Source organism: Coregonus lavaretus (assembly GCF_964263955.1).
Source record: "Coregonus lavaretus genome assembly, chromosome: 5".
Lineage (NCBI taxonomy): Eukaryota > Metazoa > Chordata > Actinopteri > Salmoniformes > Salmonidae > Coregonus > Coregonus lavaretus.
In genome coordinates this window covers 27,927,849-27,932,906 of record NC_139992.1, presented here as the reverse complement: position 1 = coordinate 27,932,906, position 5,058 = coordinate 27,927,849, and the positions used below count along the sequence as shown (strand labels likewise).

At 41.2% G+C, this 5,058-nt stretch overlaps 1 long non-coding RNA gene across 1 annotated transcript; it reads left to right on the top strand.

Moving 5' to 3' along the window:
* The first annotated feature begins 467 nt into the window (after positions 1-467).
* Positions 468-2,266, top strand: LOC311129662. Its single transcript, XR_014613299.1, has 2 exons — positions 468-1,863; positions 2,004-2,266. It is a non-coding gene; the product is annotated as an uncharacterized lncRNA (long non-coding RNA).
* Positions 2,267-5,058: the final 2,792 nt, after the last annotated feature.

Here is a 5,058-nt window from a genome sequence, read left to right as displayed (position 1 = left end):
CAATCGGAAATTACCTTTCAATGTCTATCGCACAATCTGTAACACTTCAGCGATACAGATTGAATAGAGCCCTAATAATTTACTTTCCTCTCTCTCTTGCTCTCTGTCCTTTTTCAATGTTCTGTCCATTTCCTTTTCCATCTCTGAGTCATACACAACACCTGCAGAAAAACATGATTTATTCCAAATTGGATCATTTTAATCAAACAAGTTTAACAATTTTAATATAATAGTGTAATTGTAGGATGTGCCTGACTGTTTTGAAAACTAATCACACATGCAGCATGCCTCTGAGCAACATGGACTCAGAGCATTTTGTATTATTCTGTATGTAAATCTGAGACACTCCATTTAGTATGATATGTTACGTTTCATATGGTATGTATTAATTTGTGGATGTCCACCATCACCCATTCCGTATGATATGTTACAAATTACAATTCGTATTATATATTACGAATTTGCGAAACGTACAATATGTTACGAATTCATAAAACATACAATATGTTATGTATTTGCAAAATGTATGATATGTGTGTGTGTTCGCTAACATTAACTTGGCTAGGGTTTAGGGTTAATGTTAGGTTTAAGTTTAGGACTTAGGTTAAAGTTAGGGGAAGGGTTAACTAAGGTTATCAACCTGCTTTTCTTTCACCAGACACCTCTGATCTCCAAGCCCACGGGGCACGCACGGGCACGCATGCACGGGCACAAACACACATACACACATACACACATACACACATACACACATACACACATACACACATACACACATACACACATACACACATACACACATACACACATTCCTTCTCATGCCCATAGTATTTCCAGAACTCTAAATGTCACTAATACAACCATAGACCACTTACACTAGTACAACACTTCCACATATGGGTGGCCCAAAAATAACTGATTACAAGCCATGCCCCTGCGAAGCCACGCCCCCAATATACTTTCCCAGTGTGCCTTGCCTTTTTGAGTCAATTGTCTATTTACCACCCATGACTGTATTTGTTAGTGACAGAGACATGGTTGTTAAATTCATTTGATTTCAGTCCTGTGGACTTCCTACTGTAGGTAAATGTTATCAAAATTTGACTTTTTATGACAATACATTACATATCATAAGGCCTTCACTCAATGGCCATGTTTTACCCCAACGCAGTGGTGTTAGGAACCTGCTTGTTTACAGGCCACATCAGGCCTGTAAGTCACACTGGCTTGCAAAGTGATATGTAATTCCTATTGGAATCCAGCCAGAGTTAGGACAGCCAATAGTTTGAATTTTTATTCATCCACAACCTACATTCAGAATGATTGTCAAATGAGACTACCTAAACCATTTAAACTGGAACATCCATTTCAGTAACAGGTGCAATACATCTAACTAACTGATTGGATTAGTTTAGAAAAATGTATGCTATTTATATTTGTGTGGCATAAGATTAATCAATCAATCAATGTACATGCAAAAACACAGATATTAAAAACAATCCTAAAGAATCTAGCTGCAATAGAACATGCTGGGAAATAAGATAATGATGGGCGTGAATTTGATGAGAATGTTCAATCTGGCTGTTACAGCATGTATTCTTATATTCTCATAAACCTACAACTGAGGATGACCTCAACACTGTGACAAATGTTGTACAAAAAATAATACCCAAGCCTATGATGGCTCTGCTGTAATGGAATGTATTTGTATTTACATCTAAGTCCCCTCCTCTTCCCTGATTTAAGAAGTGATGCCCACTCAACTCCACTACCAGTGTCAACTCTCTCCTGACATGAACTGAAGCCATGTCTCATGTGCCCTCTCATCCACTGGCACATTGAATGTTTCCTCTCCAAGCCACTGTGAGTACCCCTGTCAATGTTCATTACTGTATGTAGAGTCAATCACATACACAAACACAATCACATTATTACACATCAGTGTAACTCATTCTTAGCTCTTTTGTCTAACTGTGTTGGTTATTGTTTTTTTGTCTTCTCAGTCAAATCCTGTCCTGCCCTCAGTGGAAGAGTTTAGCTCTCCTCCAATACCATCCATCCATGATGAGGCTGTCCTGCACTGAAGCCTCTGAACACCTCAACCCCTGTCCTGCACTGAAGTCAAGCCTCCGAACACTTCAACTTATGCCTCATACTGTGATCCCTTCCCAATACTGTGTAGTAGCCCTCTCATTCCCATTCCCCATAATATTTTACTATAAATGTATTTATGAAATGTTTTAGGTTAAAATAAAACAAATATTGTGTGTGTGTGTGTGTGTTTTTACTGGACCATGCTAAGTGGGTCATCTGTGTTTTCACAACTGGACAGAGAGGAAGGGCAGAGAAAGTGGTCAAGCGTAGGAGTGGCCAGGGTGGGGGCATTGGATGATCTGATTGGAGGAGAGGAAGATGTGGCCCTGTTGAATGATTACATAATTAGCTGCCACTTTCCAGAAAGATTCCTGCCTTGTCGTCTCTCTCTCTCTCTCTCTCTCTCTCTCTCTCTCTCTCTCTCTCTCTCTCTCTCTCTCTCTCTCTCTCTCTCTCTCTCTCTCTCTCTCTCCTCTCTCTCTCTCTCTCTCTCTCTCTCTCTCTCTCTCTCTCATCTCTCTCTCTCCTCTCTCTCCTCTCTCTCTCCTCTCTCTCTCTCTCTCTTCTCTCTCTCTCTCTCTCTCTCTCTCTCTCTCTCTCTCTCTCTCTCTCTCTCCTCTCTCTCTCTCTCTCTCTCTCTCTCTCTCTCTCTCTCTCTCTCTCTGCTTCTTTCTATCACAAACTTTTGCACTCTTAATAAAGGACATTTCACCACTCCAGCGTCAACATATTTGAAAATACTGTGTTTCTATGTTTTGTAGTCAAAAAGATAGAAGATAAGTGTTTCCAATAATATCATCAACCAATTAGTAGACAATTAGTAGGCAATGCCAACTCATACTTGGTTAAAATCACATGATGCACACTGGTCATGGCTCACATCAACACCATTATCCAGAAACCCTAGACCCACTCCATTTTGCATACTGCCCCAACAGATCCACAGATGATCCAATCTCTATTGCATTCCACACTGCCCTTTCCCACCTGGACAAAAGGAACACCTACGTGAGAATGCTATTCATTGACTACAGCTCAGCATTCAACACCATAGTGCCCTCAAAGCTCATCACTAAGCTAAGGACCCTGGGACTAAACACCTCCCTCTGCAACTGGATCCTGGACTTCCTGACGGGCCGCCCCCAGGTGGTAAGGGTAGGTAACAACACATCTGCCATGCTGATCCTCAACACGGGGCCCAGTACATCACTGGGGCCAAGCTTCTTGCCATCCAGGACCTCTATACCAGGCGGTGTCAGAGGAAGGCCCTAAAAATTGCCAAAGACTCCAGCCACCCTAGTCATAGACTGTTCTCTCTGCTACCGCACGGCAAGCGGTACCAGAGCGCCAAGTCTAGGTCCAAAAGGCTCCTTAACAGCTTCTGCCCCCAAGCCATAACACTCCTGAACAGCTAATCAAATGGCTAATCCCCCCCCAACCGCCTCTTTTACGCTGCTGCTACTCTCTGTTTATTATCTATGCATAGTCACTTTACCTCTACCTAAATGTACATATTACCTCAATTACCTCGACCAACCTCTGCCCCCGCACATTGACTCAGTACCAGTACCCCCTGTATATAGCCTCGCTACTGTTATTTTACTGCTGCTCTTTAATTATTTGTAATTTTTCTATTTTTCTTCTTTTAATTTTTTTACTTATCAATTTTTTTACTTAACACTTGTTTTTCTTAAAACTGCATTGTTGGTTAAGGGCTTGTAAGTAAGCATTTCACTGTAAGGTCTACACCTGTTGTATTCGGCGCATGTGACAAATACAATTTGATTTGATTTGATTTGATGATGTCAGTGGAAACGCTTATCTTCCTCTTTTTTTTTCTTTTTTAAACATCGAAACGTGCCATTTTCATATATGTTGATGTTGGGGCGGTGCTGGATGTATTAAATATATAGTTGAACAATTGTGACATTTCCCCTTTAACCATGCTAATACTCTCTCTCTCTCTGTCTCTCTCTCTGTGTCGGCCAATGTTTCCTTGTTTAGACAAACACAGCCTTACAGGAAACACTGTCCCCCAGTAAGTAGAAGCCAGTAAGTAGACCATTACCCTGATAATTTGACCTTTCACTGCTTTTTAGAAACTGCACTCCAAGAAAGATGAAACACACTGCATATATACTGTATCTGTCATTTCAACTGAAGTTTTTCCATCACTGCAGTAACCAGTCAGCCTTTACCTTTCTCAAGGCCTGAAAAAAAACCTTGATATGAATGCCTGCAGTGCTGGGAGCATGTAGAGAGAGTTCACTCTGGAGGAGACGAGTGGAGCTGGATAGCCCTTTCTCTCGCTCAGTGATGTGCAGGTCTTGCCATCCACTGACATAAAGCCTGGTGGGTGGACAGGAGCTCCCAAAATGGAATAACAGTTCATTCTGTCTGACTGAACAACAATATGCACTTACCCCATCAGCATACGCACATACAGTGGGGAAAAAAAGTATTTAGTCAGCCACCAATTGTGCAAGTTCTCCCACTTAAAAAGATGAGAGAGGCCTGTAATATTCATCATAGGTACACGTCAACTATGACAGACAAATTGAGAAGAAAAAAAATCCAGAAAATCACATTGTAGGATTTTTAATGAATGTATTTGCAAATGATGGTGGAAAATAAGTATTTGGTCACCTACAAACAAGCAATATTTCTGGCTCTCACAGACCTGTAACTTCTTAATTAAGAGGCTCCTCTGTCCTCCACTCGTTACCTGTATTAATGGCACCTGTTTGAACTTGTTATCAGTATAAAAGACACCTGTCCACAACCTCAAACAGTCACACTCCAAACTCCACTATGGCCAAGACCAAAGAGCTGTCAAAGGACACCAGAAACAAAATTGTAGACCTGCACCAGGCTGGGAAGACTGAATCTGCAATAGGTAAGCAGCTTGGTTTGAAGAAATCAACTGTGGGAGCAATTATTAGGAAATGGAAGACATACAAGACC